This window comes from Acinonyx jubatus, chromosome B1, assembly GCF_027475565.1.
Source record: "Acinonyx jubatus isolate Ajub_Pintada_27869175 chromosome B1, VMU_Ajub_asm_v1.0, whole genome shotgun sequence".
Taxonomy (NCBI): Eukaryota; Metazoa; Chordata; class Mammalia; order Carnivora; family Felidae; genus Acinonyx; species Acinonyx jubatus.
Genome location: NC_069382.1, coordinates 24,070,085 through 24,090,047, shown reverse-complemented (window position 1 = coordinate 24,090,047; position 19,963 = coordinate 24,070,085).

Sequence of the window (19,963 nt, the reverse complement as noted above, 5' to 3'; positions counted from 1 at the left end):
CTTCTAGTGAAGGTAATAGGTGGGGCTGGAACAACTCTGGATGCAAAGAAAAAGTCAAAAGCCCATTGAAGTAACTTAGATTATAGCTCATGTCTACAGGACAACTGTCGCGAGGACGAAAAGAAGTCTGTGGGTTTGAGAAACGCTTAGGAGGTAGATTAGGCTGATAAGTGGAGGAAGATCAAAGAATCAAGGATAAAACCCAGGTCTCTTGCTTGAACAACCAAGTCACTTATTGAAAGATGGCCTAGAGAGGGGACCAATCTTGTGAAACAAACAGTATGAGTTCCATTGTGGAAACATCGAAGTTGACAGGTGCATGAACCATTTAAATGGAGAGGAACATTGTGAACTTGGGTTAGGTTTATGAGTGAGTTTGGGGCTGTTGGTACACTGTGAGAATTCCTAGTATATGGATGATGCTGACTCTCTGAGAATGAAAAAAAATGGAGAGTTATTGTGCCTACACCAACATGTGAGAAACCAAGACATGGCATTTGGAAGGTAATAGAAGAATACAGACAGCAGGTGCTGGTACACAAAAAAAACCAAGGCTGATTCGCTGATTGAAGGTTTGTAGCATTTACCGGTTTCTCTGGGATAAACATTCCCACCATAATTTATATGTGAGCTACCAATGTTACATCCCTGTGCAGTTGGGAAGAGAAACACATAATTGGCGCTCTTGAATCAGTGTGAGCTGATTCCGTTGTATCACTAAGAAGCTTGGAAGGAGAAACAGAGAATTGAGAAGCAGGAGTAATGAGAAACTACAAGGAGTGAATGTGGCAATTCCCTTAGAGACTTTGATTATGATAGGAGGAGAAAGATGGAGACTGCAGGATACACATTGTTTTGTTTTTGGTTAGAGGAAGAACAGAGTAGATTTGAGTAATAGGTAGCCAGCAGAGAGGACAGGAAATGGGTGGTTGAAAAGTGGGGTCTCTAAGGAGCTGAATATGTGTATGAGGACTTGGAGGAGGGGGGGGAACCCCATGGGATCTTATGGATAAGATGAAACTTTTGGACAGTAAGCTCTTCTCTTACAACAGCAGAGAGCAGGAAGGGGTAAGTTGAGTTTATATGTTTATGTGCTGGAATTACAGTAGTTATTCTCTGATATATTTTACAGTGTAATGAATCAAACAAAATTTGACGCTGATGGAAAGGTGATGAAGATTGGAACTTTAAAGCGATTCCAAATAGGGAACAAACATTTCTGGGAAGTGTTTCTTTTGTTGAGGTCAGTGACCATGGATTGATACAGGTACAAGTCTATCTGGCAGCAAGATATTCTCCAGAAGCTCCCAGAAATGCAGATGTAAATACGAAATCAGGCAACTATACTTGAACAGCATTGGCCTTTGTGAGATGGAGTGGCAGAGGTCCAGTGGGGCAAGAAATTGTGTAGAGGAATTCTAGTAAAGGGATGAGGTGTGGGAATTTTGCTCTATAGGAAAAGAAGTAAAGATAGGTAAGGGCTGCTAAGTACAAAGAAAGTAGGGGTAGTAAGAAAACCAAGTAGGTAAAAATATAGCATAAAATGAGAATATCTGATAAATAAGACTGGGAAGAATGGAAATTGTGGGAAGACAGGTATAGGTCTAGATTATAGAGACAGAGTTAACTTGAAAGCCATAGCTAGACACAGACCATGTGAATTGAAGACTGTATAGAGAACAAAGACAATAGGAGATGAGATCACAGGACTGCAAGGTCAGGGTTATGTATTGGCCATTAATGTGGACATTGACGTCACTGACAATAATGCCAGAAATTAAAGGCAAAGACCATTGGCTTTCAATGATATGGATGATAGTGTTAAGCGGGGGAGGGTACAGGCTGTTGTATGAGTAACAGGGGTCTGAAAGCAGCAAGCATTTGACTTGGGTTGGGGAGGAATGACTGGAAAGAGCAGTGGCTGGTAAGAGAAGCTTGGTCTTTCTATCGTTTATGGGGAATGCTAAAGCTTTAATTGATAATTTTGGGGTGGGAGTGAGGATGGGAATCAGATCCTGGTTAACTCTACACAATGAATATACTGTTTTCACTGGAGCAGGAGCCTAACTGCTGTTTTCTGAAATGCAAATCTTAGAATTTTCTTAGGCATGTTCTCCTTGTCAGAAGACTTACCTGGTAATTTTAGGTTTGGAACAATCTCAATGGATTAATGCGTATAAAATGCGAACACCTTATGAGAACAGGGTAATAATACATATACATACACTTGTGTTATTATTTATTTTATCATTTGAATAAATGAATTGATCTGTTGCTTTGTGATGAGATGCTTTGAGGGAAAGGGGAGAGGTAGGAGTTCAAAGGCATTTAAGGCATCGGCGCAGAGAAGGATGGGAGGCAAAATGCTAGCGAAGGAGAGGAATTGCTAAGAACATATTTAAGAGTAATATAATTTTACTTCTAAACTTCCAGCTCTTATATAAGCCTTAGGTTGGAGAGAATGAGCAGAGATGCTCAAAGACTGGATACTGACTTTCCTAGTTATTTCTAAATAGGGCCTCTGCCCCTCTTAACATTTAATATCTCCACTTCAGTTGGCTACTAAATGGGCACATTGTTTCTATTAAAGCTATACTCTGTTGGTCTCTTCAAAAGTATACCTCCCTATTTTGTTATTGCCTGTTTATCATTGTCCTCCAGAAAAACTGGCACCTACATTAATACCAAATGAATTCATAATGTATAAAAGCTATCCAAAAAGTCAGCAAATTAATAACATTGATTATAAAAGGTGTTACTTTTAAGAAGCATTTGTTTGAGATGATTGTCAATGCACTCCTTCCTTTATTTAAATTTTATGAGCTGCTGAATTTAATACAGCATAGTGGGGAAAAAGTGAACTATTAAGTAAAATCAATTAGGTAAAGAATCTCTTACCTTCTACCCGGTGAAAATGATTTTCAGAATTCAGATGACACTTTAATTCCTTCCTACCTCAGGTAGTTTATGTCCTGTGCCTTTTATGATAACCCATCCAATTTCACGACTGATGGAGACAACCCGGAGATACGGGAATCACGCACATCCATGGACTTGTACGGTCCTATGCGTGGTGGTGCACATCCAGAATACTGTGTCTGTGAAAGGGAGAGGCCTTTATGCTCTATCGAAGAGAAAAATGTGGAATGTGTTCAGGACACAGGAACACAAGAAAAGGAGACATAAATTTAAAGAACTTTATATTTTAAACACATTATTTTTATCAAGCTTAAAAAGCCCAAGAAATAGAACTTAACTCACCCTTAATAAACTATACTTCCATGATTTGGGATTGTATTTTTAAATGATGGATTGATTTCATTTTTTTTAAGTTGAAAGCCACCTCGAGTTTCAAAATAATCTCATTTCATAAAACCAAGCATATGCAACACTCAGAGTAGCTAGCACAAAAGAAACGATTAATGTTACTATTGTCATTATGATTATGATTATTTACAACACAAAACAAATATTCGTAGAACTGTGTGCCTAATGGCATAACTGAATGTTGAATAATGGGGAAGTTAATAAGAATATATATTTTAAAAACTTACAATATTTTAATGCGCTTAGAGCGATCCTATCAAATTTGCATATTGCCCTTCAAGCTATGCAACTTTAATTTTTACTTTTTAATGTATTTGCCTTCCTGCCCAAATAACTTGGTAAATCCCTGGAAGGAAAATAATGTATGCTTTATTCCTGTTTCTGATGTCATTATCTGCTTTAACACATGGCACATAAGTGAGACTCCATATACTTCGCATCACTATCACTATTTGGTTGGATAGAGGTCTTCCAGATAAAGGGAAATTTGGAAAGGGTAGCCTCTGAAGTATTTACTATCATGTAAAAATAAATGTGAGGTGAAATTGTAATAGTATTTGCGTCTTAGAGACAAAACATAACAATCACAAGACTCTTTCCATTCCTTTAGGACATTTCTGCAGAGTGTCTTTTAGGCATTTAAAATCTCTTTTATTGTTTGTTTGTTTGTTTGTTTATTTATTTATTAAATGTTTATTTATTTTTGAGAGAGAGACAGAGAGAGAGAGAGACTGAGAGAGAGAGAGAGAGAGAGCTGGGCAGAGAGAGAGGGAGAGAGAGAATCACTCACAACCATGAGATCATGACCTGAGCCAAAATCAAGAGTTGGGCACTTAACCAACTGAGCCACCCAGGGGTCCTGAAATCTCTTTTAAACAAGTCCCTTTCCTTACTCTTTCATATACATGGGAGTTCTTAGTAAATTACAGAATCCATTCTGACTACTTTTAATAGAAAATATGTTTTGAAAGCATTTTTTAATACAGTGGCATGTTTAAGGAGTTGATATTTCTTTTACTATATGACATGATTATTTTCAATAATTGTGAGATGAGATAAATAACAACTATGGCCAGAGAAAAATGCAAACTTTTTTTGTTGACTTTTCAATATATAATAATACCAATAATTTTTTTTTCTTAAATCACAATTAGAAAAATAAATAGAGGTGCCTGGGTAGCTCAGTCAGTTGAGTATCAGACTTTGGCTCAGGACGTGATCTCACAGTTCACAAGTTTGAGTACCTCATCGGGCTCCGTGCTGACAGCTCGGAGCCTGGAGCCTGCTTCAGATTCTGTGACTCCCTCTCACTCTGCCCGTCCCCTGCACATGCTCTGTCTATCTCAAAAAAATAAATAAACATCAAAAACAATTAAATATATATTGCTATATAAAAAGGAAAAAGTGATAGATACTTTTAAAATACATGAATACATTTCTTTAAAAACTGAAAATTGATTTTCTATATATTAATTTCTCATAATAATGGATAATATTATACTTTCTGTTTTTCAACTTTAACTTGGGAAAATTTGTCAAAGACTTCACAGAAATGGATTTTCTTTGTATACACATGTTCAGCAAGTAGTATATCAGGTCAGTCTAACTTCACTTATAATTGATTGGAGAACTTTTTTTTTAATTTTGAAATTTTCACAAGACAATAGGTACACAAATAATATGTGTATTTTTAAGTATGAAGTTTTAGAGCCTTGGCACCTGAAATAGACCAAACTACTTAAGGTCACTTTCACCTCTGACAGAGAAATTGCACATTGCTGGCTTTTTACAGAGGAGAATTAAGTTAGGGTGCCTGGACCTAGGAGGATTTGTACAAGTAAACTGTTTCATATTTACAGTAAATATAAATACAGTAAAAATAAAATACAGTATCAATAGAAGTTTCTTCAGAGATTTTGTTACATTTTTGTTGACTGAAACAAAAGGATCTCACTATGTTCATTTAAATTAAATTAAATTAAATTATAAATTAAGTTTACTATAAATTAAACTATAAATTAAAATTAATTTCTAGTATAATCTGACACTGAGATCAGAAAGCGCAAGGTTCAAACCCTTCGTTTGGTTGGACCACATCGTTTTTATGTTAAGACGAATCCCATAATCTCAGTGGAGCTCACTTTCTTCATCTGCAAAATTGGGGTTTTCAGTGTCGACTGACCGCTATCTAAAATACTTAGGCCAATGGGGCGCCTGGGTGGCTCAGTCGGTTGGGCGCCCAACTTCAGCTCAGGTCATGATCCCGCAGTCCGTGAGTTCGAGCCCCGCATCGGGCTCTGTGCTGACAGCTTGGAGCCTCGAGCCTGTTTCGGATTCTGTGTCTCCCTCTCTCTGACCCTCCCCCGTTCATGCTCTGTCTCAAAAATAAATAAAGGTTAAAAAAATTAAAAAAAAAAATAAAATATTTAGGCCAAGATAAGAAAAGCACATATGTGATATTAAGTAAATAACTGTTGAATAACGTTTGCTTGTCCTTGTGGTTTGTATTCAATTTTTGCTCATGAAAAACAACAAAATATTAGAAATATTTCTTCTCATGATCATGTTCACACTGAGCAGGTAACACATTGGAAGGAGAGTTCAAGGGATTGACTGATGCTTGTTTAAACACATATACACTCACACAGAAGCCTAACAGTCAACCTGCACGCCGGCACCCTGTGGACTGACCTGTGGTTTAGGATATTGGTTGTCTCTATCATGCTTGGAGTTACCAGTGCCACTGGAGGACTGTTTACAGCAATCCCAAAGAAGCAAAGCTTTTAGGAATAGATTTATTTACAGATGGCTCTATAGTTTTACTATATTTCTCTATGTAATACATAATCCGTGTACTTTAAGGACAGATTGGTTGGACGGCTGGATGATGAAAAGAATAAAACAGAGGAAAGGTGTTTTCCATGATAACCAACTAGCATCTCCTTACTTCAAGAAGAGTAATCATATTTTCGTCTTCCTTTTTGGAATTTTGGCCACCTGAAGAAAGGCAGAGTACCTACAATCATAATTTTGGAAGTTTAAAAAGGAGGGACCAAGTGTCAAAAGTGATACAGAATATTTTCTCTCATAATTGTAGGGGAGAACGATTTGCTTATTCCAACGTTCTATTCTCATTGAGTATTAAAACCAAAGCCTGCATAATGATTTTTAACTACCTGGGTTTAAGTGGTCTGGGAAGGTGGAATGGTTACCTCTTTCCATTTACAGTAAAACGTTGGTTTGTGAGCATAATTCGTTCTGGAAACATGCTTACAATCCAAAGGATTTGTATATCAAAGCAAATTTCAAGATGCAGGGGCTCAGTTGGGATCATGTGATGCTTGGCATCACATACTCCTCATACTGCGAGACATCACTCGTTTATCAAGTTAAAATTTATTAGAAATGTTTGCTTGTCTTGCGGAACGCTTGTGGAACAAGTTACTCGCAATCCAAGGTTTTACTGTATCTTCTTTTTCATTCAGGCAAATTACAGCTGTTCAGATACAGTAATTCCCACAAGAAGTTTTCTTTGGTGAGTTACCAAACACACAGAAACCCAAATGACTCAGTTAATAACGCATGTCAAAAGTATCAAACAACAAAAAAAAATGTCCCTTCGGTCTCTAATCCTTTTTAGATAAAGATACACATTTAGCATTAAACACAACACACAACAGAGTATCATCCTTTTAAAAGATTTTTGTTTGGATTCTTCAAGTTGTCCTCGGGAGGGTGTGAAAGGCCCCTGGGCAATGTTTTTTACCAGATTGTGTTTTGTTAACACTCCTGAACTTATTCTATGAATAATTAGCCGTACTGGAATTCTAGAAATACTGTTCTTCTGTTGTCAACTATTTTTCCTGGGAAGACCTCAGAAATTACATTGAGCAACACGGGAAGGATACAACACAAGACCAAGCTATGTGACTCCAAAGTGAAATCTGATGCACAAAAGGTAATGTGAATACATACAGCAAGCAGCTGGATCTTTCAACCAAAGCACTTAACCCACGGTGTCTCTGGTGGATTGGACTTCTTTGCAGCGTGGAGGCATCAGGGAAGTTCTTCTGATGGGGGCTCATCGCTCTAAGCACGAAGGGTCCGGGAAGCAGAGAAGAAAAGTAGCAGCATCTTTTATGAACCAGCTTTGGAAGTTTTACAGTGCTACTTCTGCTAAGCTCTGATTTTATACTATTGAGTCACGAAGTCTGGCCTAGATTCAGAGGGAGGGGATGTAGACACCACATCTGAACGGAGGAATGAGTTGTCAAAGGATTTGTGGGTATGTTTTAAAACTGCTACAGGCAAAATACATACCGGCAAATGGTCATGAGGCATGCTAAATTAATTTGCACTATCGAATTTATAATTTGAGTAAGAAGCCAACCATGGCAGCAGCATAAACATACAGATTGGTACACATGGAGACGGCATTCCAATTAATTCATTACTTGATCAGATTCTCCTGGGTGGAGATATGATAGGTCAGATAATAGTTCAGAGAAGAGGATAAGAAACTCTGAATATGGATAAATCAAAGGATCTGTCAACAAAGTTTTAAGGGATGTTAAGATTTTTGACATGAAACAAAGTTTCCTCGTTGAATAGGGTAGGGAAAGTGAGAGAATTGAGTCCTTACCCAAATCACAGTGGAGTAAACCAGCTACCTTTCAAAGAACCTGCCTCTTAATAGAGTTAATTTACAACCACGATTTAGTGATCATTGTGAAATTAATTTTGTTCATTTGAATTCGTTTTGTAGGTTGTACTCATTTATTTTTTTTTATTATTATTAAAAGGTTTTATACATGTGTAAGAACGTTAAAAACTTACCAGGTTTGTGGTGGTACCTTTTAAATTGGCATTATAATAACAGTAATTTACATTACAAAAAGACATTGAAGAAATTATTTAAACTGCATACAGGAGAACTGAACAATTATGGTAAACACTGTTGCTTTCAATATGGTCTGTGTGAAAATGTCATTTAAAAAGTATGTGGGGACACCAGTGTGGCTCAGTCCACTAAGCATCTGACTTCGGCTCAGGTCATGCATGATCTCATGTTTCTGAGTTGGAGCCCCAGGTCAAGCTCTGTGCTGACAGCTAGGAGCCTGGAGCCTGCTAGGGATTCTGTCTCCCTCTCCCTCTGTCCCTCCCCTGCCTTTGGTCTCTCTCTCTGTCTCAAAAATAAATGAATATTTAAAAGGAAAAAAAAATATGTGAATTGGCTTTTATATTGGAAACAAGAAAAAATCAAAATCTTCTTAGTTTAAAAACAAACAAAGACGAGGTTTTGAAACCCTGGCCAGATTATTTAGTACATGTCTCTTAACTTTTAGGAGGTGTTCATTTAAACCATGCCAACAGTATAAAATATTTTAAAACTATCTCCACCAAAATATATTCTCTTCAGTTCTACAAAGTGACATCATTGTGCAGTAATATTTAAAATTCATAAAAGAAAGTACTTGATTAGAAATTGCAAGATACAGATTTCTTTATATTAATGAAAGAAAGTTCCCTAGAATATTTCAGCTTCTTCCTGATATTTAACTTCAATAATTTTTCAAAGATGCTTTTTAGAATTAGTTAAAACTAAGTTAGCTCTTAAATCCAGTCTTCTATGTATCTGTCTATAGTTTTTCTATTTCTAAAAATTACCAAGACTGATGGATTTGCCTTAACTGGAAACACAAAGTCATGTTTTAAGTATTTTTTTGTATCTCCTCAAGTTTGGGACATTGAAACTAACATAAACATTTTATGGAAACATTGTGAATTACTATTGGGCTGAAACTAGGCTAGATGTATACTTGAGAAAAGATGATAATGATGATGTAAAGTAAAACTGTCATATGGATCCTTAAAAGCCACCATGTAACTTTGGCTAGATGTGTACAGAAAACAACCCTTATGAAAACACTGATCTAATTCAGTCTCTGCCCCCCACCCCCCAAATTTCAGTTGGGAAAGTGTTCAGATGAGAGAAAAACAGTCCTGTGAACGTTTCCTGACTCTATTTTGAAAGTTTTGTATGCTTGAAGTTTATAAACATACATATTTCTATTACTATGGTTTTATAAAGTAAAACTTTTTAGTTTCTCAGAATCAAATGGAAGGGTATACTTGCTTATATCTAATGATTCCTCTGATTGATAATATTTGCTTAAAAGACCATGGTTTAATTTTTTTATACATTTCTTTTAGAAATGGTTCTGTTGTTAGGACAATAGCCACCAGAGGGCAGTAAATATGCCTGTAATACCAACTAAGGCGTCCTGTCTCAAGTATTTTTTTATTGTGTAGTTTTTGCATAGCTTGTATTTCAAATTGTTTTTAAATATTTTATACTATGCAATAATTTTATTTATTAAAATGTTTGTAATGTTTATTTATTTTTGAGAGAGATTGACAGAGCACAAGCAGTAGAGGGGCAGAGAGAAAAGGAGACAGAATCAGAAGCAGACTCCAGTCTCTGGAGCTGCTGAGCTGTCAGCGCATAGCCAAACACAGGACTCGAACCCAGGAATGGTGTGATCATGACCTAAGCCAAAGTCCAACGCTTAACCGACTGAGCCACACAGGCGCTCCTATGAAGTTCTAAATAGCAAACAATCTCAGTTAAATGAGGGCTATTCTGCTGTTAGTTATGGGCTGAGTTGTGTCCCCTAAAAACTGTTATGTTGAAGCCTTAACCCCCAGTACCTCAAAATGTAACCGTATTTGGAATTAGGGTCTTTAAAAGGGTAATTAAGTTAACACAAAGTCATTAGGGTAGGCTGTAATCCAATCTGACCATAAGAAGAGGAAGTTTGGAAATAGGCCCAGAGGAAAGACCATAGGAAGACCCAGGGAGAAAACAAATGTCTACCAGCCAAGGAGAAAGGCCTCCACTGAACCCAGCCCTGCCAACAGCTTGATCTCAGGCTTCCAGCCTCCAGAATTGTGAGAAAATAAATTTCTGTTGGTTAAGCCATCCAATCTGTGGTGCTTTTTTTTTTTTAAGTTTGTTTATTTATTGAGAGAGACAGAGAGAGAGAAAGAGAGCGAGCATGGGGGAGGGTCAGAGAGAGAGGGAGAGAGTCCCAAGCGGGCTCTGCAATGTGAGTATGGAGTCAGATGCAGGGCTCGATCCCAGGACCCTGGGCTCATGACCTGAGCCAAAATCAAGTGTCAGACGCTTAACTGACTGGGCCACACAGGTGCCCAGGTGGTATGTTTTTATGTCAGCCCAAGATGACTAGTACAATATATTTTCCACAAAGAACAACAATGATACCAAGGCTCTACTTCACCGACATATGCCCTACTTCTCAACACTATCCTATCTTCTAACTACCTATAAAGGTAGTGTGGGTAGTACCAGTTTGTCTCCTAGTATCCAAAGTCTAACCAAGAAAACAAATTGGACCGATGACATAAAAGTAATAACATTGAAAAGGGCGGGGGGGGGGCGTGTTTACATGAACAATGTTGAACCGGATGTGTCTTAGTCATAGTTTCAGTGGAGGTCTCCAGGCAATAGCTGATGCATTTCAAAGTGAGGGGGACAGCCCCCTGCAGAACTGTCCAAGAGGTTTCCTAACTGGTCGTGCTATCACAGCTGAACACCGACATACGGCCTATGCAATAATTTGGAGAAAAAGCCCAGGAATTTGAAGAAGACTTTGGAGAACTCTGTCTGTGTGCTGAGTGTCAGACCCCTTCACTGGCAGACTAAGGAGAGGGACTTAATGAGGCCGCTCAGAAAGTTTGATGCATGTCCCTGGAGCTTGGAGGACACACTAAACTGATGTCTCATTCATGTCTCAGAAATCTAAAGGGCGAAAAGTTATGATTGGCTAGTTGTTCTGATGGCAGAAGGAAAGAGTTTCCTGTTAACCTAGAGTGTGATGGTGCAAAGGATTCTTTGGTCTTTCCTATGCACTTGATGAGGGCCATATATGTGAAAAACGTGGAGTAGAATTGTCTTATTTTCTCTATAAGGGGAGAGCCTTGAGAAGCAAAAGTCCTCAGCTGAAAAAAAAAAAAAAAAAGAAAAGAAAATTAAAAGGACCATCAGATATCTAGGCTCTGAGAAGGTAAGTGCATGTGGCCAACTGGAACAAATACACACTTGCACGGCTCAAGAAGATTCCAAATGACTGATCTCCCAGAGGAGAAGCATGTCTTGAAACCTAGAGGTCTAGAGGGCACCAGTGTAGACCACGCTAACATCCAAATAAACCAAATGAGAAATGCTCACCATTTTTCCGGCTTCTCTCTCTTCCTTCCCACTTTCCCTTCCTGAAGGGTTAAGGAGCCAACATTCATACAAGCTGAGAAAGGAGTAAGAAGGACAAATTAACGGAATCTGTTCTTCTTTTCCTTATCATGAACATGCGATGTGTTTAAAGTTGCAATTGACTAGTTATTACACTGACTTGAACATTCTAATCACAGTGACTTAAAGCGCCATGTACCTACCTTAGTCTTCATTCAGAGGGTGAGGAAATGGGGAAACCATCTGAATTTGTTTTCTGGTTATACTCTACTAGACTTCCTTCCTCAATAGGATAGTTAGTACAATTTATGATATTTATGCAAAAAGTAATTTATAGCTATCCAAATCTTGAAGTCAGAACCCTCAGACACATAAATTTAACAATATTGTAATGAATTAGGATAGACAGTATTCAGTCTGAAAAATCAGTGCCTCATATGATGTTGAGCTTATACATTAGTATAATGCATACTTGAAATAATTTTTATTATCTGAGCTAGGAAAATCTCTTCATTAGAAAATACATCCTTAGGTTTCATTTTGTAACATGCTTACAGCATATTGAGCTTAGAGATGAACTGTTCATTTAAGGTTCATTTAAAAGTGTCAGACAGTACCATAATTTAGCACTTTCCCCCCCTGACTGCCAATTTCTACTTGGCATCGTGCATCAGGCTGAATAACACAGGTTTTTGGAGACTGCCATTGGTTTCTGCATGTCTCATGGGCACGAATAACAACTTTTCAAGAGCACCGTTCTTCCCAGAGGGTGTAAATAAAAGGCCGTCTAATTTGAATTGCTTTAAAAAATAGCTCATTGTGGGGTGCCTGGGTGGCTCAGTCGGTTAAGTGTCCGATTTCAGCTCAGGTCATGATCTCGCGGTTCATGAGTTTGAGCCCTGCATCCAGCTCTCTGCTGACTGCTAAGAGCCTGGAACCTACTTTGGATTTTGTGTCTCCCTCTCTCTCTGCCCCTCCTCCACTTGTGCTCTGTCTCTCAAGAATAAATAAAAGCATTTAAAAAATATTTTAAAAATACCTCATTACAAATACATCTGATTTATCCTGCCTGCTCATTTAGTCACTATTAGCCATAGCAAATCATAACTGTTGACCACTATTCATTTCCTAATCAGGCCTATTGAACATTAATCAAAAAGCGATTTTTCATTTTATGGTCAGCCATCAATTTTAGAGCTATAGAGAATTTGAAAAGCAGAAGATAAAGAAATCAAAGTAACAATTTCCCTGGGGAAAGATTGGCATATAGCAAGACAAGTCAAAGCTTCGAGCAATACCCCGTGTGAGTGCTGTTTGTAAAAATCCACCATTTATGGAACCCTTGCCCTATGTTAGGCATAAAGCTGATACTATTATTATTTTCATTGTCCAGGTGAGAAAAAAGTGGCGGGGGGATTTACTAACTTAGTCTTATGGGGAGTGAGTGTCCGAGGCGGGCTCAAGTGTAACGTTGTCTGACGTGAAAGCTTAGGTACTCGGACACAGCACTACTCTGACTCTCTTGAAGTGCTTTCCATTTAGAAGCTCAACCTCTCTATGGATGGGTGGACAGAACTTAAAAGATAATAACAATAATTTACCAGCAATTCTGAAGGTTATGTAATTTTCCTCTTAATTCTTAAATTAAGAGGTTTTAAATAACAAAGGCTTACCATGCCAAACTGAATTTTAATGATCTTCCACCTGACTGTCTAGGAAGAAGCTATCTAGGATTGCTTGGTCAACTCTGTGGTAACAGAGATAAAGCTGCTTAGTGAGTTGTCTTCATTTTCAGAACAAAAACAATTCCTGCCACCATGTTTACCTTCCAGCCAGGAGGCTGAAGGAAAGAGAAACAGAAGGCACGCCCCTTCTTTACAACACCTGGAAGTTGCCTGTATTTCTCTTTTTTTTTTTAATTGACATACAATTCACATAACATAAAACTTACATTTAAAAATTGTAAAATGTATCATAAAGTGGTTTTCGGTATACGTACAGAGTTGTGCATCATCACCACTCTATTTTTGTCATCGCCCACCCAAAACGATTATCTCTGTCCCCTGGCAACCAAATTATTGCTTTTATTTCTTTGTCTTCTGCTTTTTTTTTTTTAATAGCTCGAAGATTGATAAATTTACTTTCTTTTTCTATAGGTTTGCTTACCTTGGACATTTCATATAAATGGACTTCTACAGTACACGGCCTTTTGTGACTTCTTTCTTTCACTTAGCCTAATATTTTCAAGGTTCATCTATGTTGTAGTATGTATCAGGACCTTATTTCTTTTTATTGCAGAATAATATTTCATTATATGGAAGTGCCTGCATTTTATTTATCCATTCATCAGCCGATGGGCATTGGATTGCTTTCACTTTTTGGCTATTATGAATAATGTTGCTTTGAACACACATGTGCAGCTTTTGTGTAGACATGTTTTCAATTCTCTCAGATACAGACAGAATAGTGGAATTGCTTGGCCATATGGTAAACTCATGTTTAGCTTTTTGGAGACTTCATATTACTTTTTTCCCATATATCTTTGACCAAGGCTTTGTCATAATGATATTGGGACACTGAGAAAGTTGAGAAATATAGTCTAAATTATGGCCACTCTTGCTCAGCTAAAAGTCTGTTAATAATCTAGTAATAAATCTAATTATCAATTATCCTCAGATAGGGAAAGGATAGGTATTTGGAGTCAAATAGTCTTTACTATAATGCATCTTTTTGACCACACAAATAACAATACATTCTTTTCTTCCCATGCAAAGAACACAGTCACTACTCCCCAAGAAAGACAATCCAAATTTCTGCCATCTTCAACTAAAAGTCTTGGATATTTGAGAGACGTGGTCCTCCAAGTGTATCCCCTCTAAATTAAATGACACTTATCTGCCCCCCAACACACCCAATATATAATGATGATGGAATAGGAAAACCACATGGTAAGCTACTACTTGGAAAAGGCAAGAATGGAAAATACCAGCAATCAATGATCCATATAAAATATCATGGACTATTGGACAGGAATAGACAAGTCCTGAGTGAGTAGTTGAGTAAATGCCTTGGTTAGGCCATCCCCTGGTTTGCTTCCTGGAAGAATCTATTTTCCTCTATTGTTCTCTGTGATCCCAGATATTATTGACTGGAAAGTTCTTCCTTGTCAATTAATCTACACAAGTCACACCCAAAGTGAACATAAAGAGAATTAGCTATCTGAAAATAGACTGAGGTGATAAGGAAGTTATCGTAATCTGATGTTTAGCTGTTTGATTGGTTCACATTGCTTTTTTGCCTGCGTGGGAGAAATCCTCTGGGCCACAGACTTATCTCTTGCTAAAACCATATTTTCAGAGTCACTTTTTAAAGTTATCTCAATGGGATTTATTAATTCTACAAGACATTAGATGACCAGATTCTTAGTCACCTTAAATTTTAGACTACAGATTGAGAAAATCTCTAGAAAAGAGTCAAATTCCCTTCATTTTCAGCCTACACAGTTGGTAGCAGTTAATCTTAGTCATTCTTGTTCAACTTTGTTGAAGGCACCAAGAAATAACAAATATATACCAATTTTGTGATTTTCCCACATAGTTTCTCCAAGCTCAGAGACATGGTCTGCTCCCCAACAGTTGCAGATAATTGCCCAAAATGCTTCCCCATAGCATAATAAGGGCACTAGTTTTCCTTTTTTGCAGTTTCTATTGTTGCAATTGACTTCAGATGATGATTCAAATCAGATTGGTTTTTTTATAACTAAATTTTGTGTTTGTTAGGGTATTCAGTTACTATACTACAGGCCTAAATTTACACTGAATTATCTCTTCTGTATGTGATCTAGCTATAAGTAGGCAATGATGGGTGGTATAAAAATGACATCATATCATGGATTCAGGTTCATTCCGCATCAGTAATTACTACAGCATTTCTAGGGTATTGCCTTTTATCACATAGTTCAAGATGGCCCATCACCTTGTCTGCATTCCACCGAATGAAATGGTGAAAAGATAAGAGAGGAGCGCACACTCAATTTTAATGGTTTGACTCAAAAGTTGCACAAATCAGGGCACCTGGGTGGCTCAGTCAGTTAAGCGTCCCACTTCAGCTCAGGTCATGATCTCATGGCTGGTGAGTTTGAGCCTTGTGTTGGGCTCTATGCTGTGACAGGTCAGAGCCCGGAGCCTGTTTCAGATTCTGTGTCTTCCTCTCTCTCTCTGCCTCCCTCCCGCTTGAGCTCTCTCTCTCTCAAAAATAAATGAACATTAAAAAAATTAGATAATGACAAATTATTGTCATTCTCTCTCTTAGTCTTTAAGCTTTACTGTCACCCTTTTTTAAAAGAGACATTCCAAGAACGGAAAAAAATAAACATTCTACACTTAAATATTTCCCTTTGACTTAGTGAGCATGTAAGAAATGGAGGAAGAGGGTAAAAACAATAACGATACAATGAAATGAAATGAAATGAAATAAAAACTAGCTCTCCAGAGTTGATTTTAATTCATGCATTGATTAATAAACCAAGTGTCAGATGGAGCAATGTTATTCTAACTAAGCTCTCAAATATTTATAAGTAAATCTTTTGTATTTTAGCGACAGAAATTTTGTTTACTTAAGGTTCATCCTTCTTGGCTGGTAACACTTCACCCCAATGCTTTGCTTTTCCTTGCCCATCAGCCTATAAGATCTAATATTAAAAAGAGAATAATGTCATCATTATGAACATTGGCTTTATACATTATGATTTCATTCTATTTGATGATTTGGTACTCAAGTTGAATTTGATAATTTATAGTGGCCAATGTTTTGTTTTGAGAATGAATGTACTTAAGATATCTTTTGGTTGCTTTTAGTAGAGGGTTCATTTGGCTTAAAAATCTAAATCTAATTTCCTTCCTTTTATGTGACTGAAACAGGTGTCAGGTGATCTGGATGATTATAGTCCTTATGTCACTCTTTCAACAAATTGTAATGATGAATCATACAAAAATTCAACTTGCTTTCATTATAATAGTTTTGGGAAACAGTGTATCCTACAAACACCATAGGGTGTATGGCTCCTTGAAGGTCATCATAAGATCTATTAAAAAAAATAATAAACAGATTCTCTTAACACATCCTGGCTTGGAATAGATGTATTTTTATATTACAAGTTAGAATTTGGGCCAAGATACATTCCCAAATGGCTGCCTGTGGGCCACAAATGGCTTGAGGGTACATGCTGTTTGGCCAATACCGTACCTTAAAAATAAGACTGAATTGATTGCTGATGTCTTAAAAATTATATATGTTACATAAAGAATTCATATTTTTCTTTGAAAAATGAAGGTTAAGGCTTGGCCGTGTGAGGTCCCCATTGCCATATGAGCTGAGTAGAGGCTGCCCTCTTAGGGGGCAGTGGGGTACTGTCTCTGGCTCAGGCTTGCTGATACTGGTCTCCTACTGTGGTCAGATATTCCACATGTGGCTGGCTGTGAGACTACTTGATGGACTTGGAAGGCAGAGGAGAGAGTGGAAGGCAAGCAATATTAGCTAAGCCTTGCTCTTTATGGAGATTTCCAACGATGCCCAATCTCATCGTCCACATCCTTTTCAAAAGCTCCCCCCCCCCCCCATGCTTCTACTTTCCATTGTCCCTTTACCCCAAATGCCTCTTTAGGAGATGCTGCTGTCACATGGATAAAATAGAGCTATTTTCTCAGTGCCTTTGCATTTCTGCTAAAGCTGGAGTCACCTCTAAGGATTGCGGTCCCCTTCCTTATTTAAAGGGACAAAATGTGATTTTCTTTTTATTTAGCAGAACTAGCTTTGACCCAGAAATAGGATTAGACATAGGATGGTTGTAACAAGTGCTGTGATAAACTGTAAGGGAATTTTGGAATTATAGCAAGTAGTGTATTCTTAAGGAAGCTATTAAATCTGACATTTCTAATTCCTGTTGAAATGTTAACTCCATTTACTGAATATAGGTACAAAAATAATGTTCATTATAGTTAAGAATGCAGACATAGAGGGGCGCCTGGGTGGTGCAGTCGGTTAAGCGTCCGACTTCAGCCAGGTCACGATCTCACGGTCCGTGAGTTCGAGCCCCGCGTCAGGCTCTGGGCTGATGGCTCGGAGCCTGGAGCCTGTTTCCGATTCTGTGTCTCCCTCTCTCTCTGCCCCTCCCCCGTTCATGCTCTGTCTCTCTCTGTCCCCAAAATAAATAAAAACGTTGAAAAAAAAATAAAAAAAAAGAATGCAGACATAGAATTTGTATTATGGATACTTGGAATAAATCTAAGAATCCCTGTAGCATGGATTAGACATCTGTATCGTGGAAGGTATTCTCTCGTTACTGCTTTATACAACTAGGTTATAGACCTAGACAGACATGTGGAGTGATATTCATGTATTCTTGAATGTTTCAGAGATACTGATGGGACCAAGGTAACTATATAATCCATCTCCGAAATTTACAGAGAACTGACGTGGAGCCTTAATCTCCTCCACATATAAAGCAAAGCTGCTCCACTTGATAAGTTCTAATTTCCTTAGATTTTAATTGTGATTTTCATAAAATGAAAAATATTTTACACGTGGAAGGTGATAGCAGGCAAAAATGAAAATCTGGCAAAAATAAAACAGGCAACTTCTGGAATATGCAACAGTTACAGAACCACGCCCCCTCTTTACTCTGCATCCCAAACAGTCCAGACTGATGCATCAATGCTGCAGGCATCACAGGCAGTGATCCAGCGCCCGCATTATTTACTAAAGTGCTCTGCCGGTGGGTACCTGTAAACCTCAAGAGGATACGGACTCTGCTCACAATTGCTGCGTCTTGCTTCTTATGCTGTATTTGTCCCTAGCCTTATCCTTTCATATTTATTTACTCATGCTGAGTTACGTTAGTCTGTAAATTATTTCTCTGGGCTCCAATTCTGCCCAAGTTATTCTGAATTCAGTTATGCTTTCTTAGCTTATCTCTCTCCTTGGGATTTTCTTTCTTTTTCTTTTTGAGCATTTGCAAACTTCATCGTTTTTCCTGCTCACTTTTTCCCCAGTCTTTGAAATAAAAAGTGAGCCAGAGTGGTCTTCATATTGATCCCCGCGGCACCTTACCTGTCACCACTCACAGGCTTGAAGGGCTTGCTCTCTTCAGTCATCTGTCTCTGGGCTGTCCTCCTATGTTACAAATGGGGTCTGTTGACCTTGGGGATTAATCTGTGGTTGGTGATATTTTAAAAAATTCACTGAAGTTCAGGTACTGTAATTCATGACTATGGTTTACTTCAGTCAGACCTGAGATATTATTCCTTCATAAAAAGGCTGGCGTATATGTATTGCAAACTTGTCTACCTGGAAAAAATTATTCTCCTTTTAAGCATTTTGCTTCACCAGGGTAATTCCATTTTGGTCCATAGCATCACAGGGCATTTATTCTCTCTACCACCCATTCTTCTTTCTGGGGCAATAAAAAGCATTTTGCTACTTTGTTGTTTGGTCCAACATCCTAAGTCAGAATAAAAAGCCTTGGCTTCTAGGTTTGGCTCAGCCGTGTACTGATGACCCGACATTGGGCAAATCCCTTGCCCTCTCTCTAGCTCAGTTTCCTTCTCAGTGAAGTGGGCATAATATTAACTGGGCATCCTATTGCACAAGATTTTTTGCAAGGAAAATACCAGGTGTATGGAAAAGGGATTTTAAAGTTGAATGCTCTATACAAGGAAGTTAATAGTGCATTGTCACAGGCTAGCAGGCTAACCGGCACAGGTAGTAGGGCATGAGATAAATATTAAATGTCACATATTCAAGTTATTTATTTTCATGGATTCATAGAACCAAAGGCAACCTTATGCCATGCCCTCACACATAAGGCCCAGGAAGATTCCCTGTGCTAATAAATGACAAATCTGGAGAGGATTTAAGACTCCTGACTCCTGGCCTTGCTCACTGAAAGCATACTTTGGACCACTTCTTCTCATCTGTATGTACACACTGTGGATGTGTTTGGCTTTATTAACAGTCACTGTCGATTTTAATGCTCTTCAATGGGAGAAACGTATTTGCTCCCTTGCGTTGATTCTGGGAATGAAGAACGCAGAGAAAGTAAAATCATTCTACTCATGTAACTTGCCAAGTAATCTCAATGTTTTCTTGAGGTTTTAATTTCTTGTAGCACCCAATCGTTTCTCTTTCCAAATTTCATTATGCCTCAGTCCAAAGTCCTCATGCAAACTTTTGCTAATTCTTAGGGTTGAGGTGCAGTTATGTTCCCTTGACCTTCTCTGCCTCCTGGGCTATGGCTTCTCTCTGTGGAGCCTTGCTTCTACACTACCTAAACCCCAAGGTGAGAACTCTTTTACAAAAATAAATCTCCGC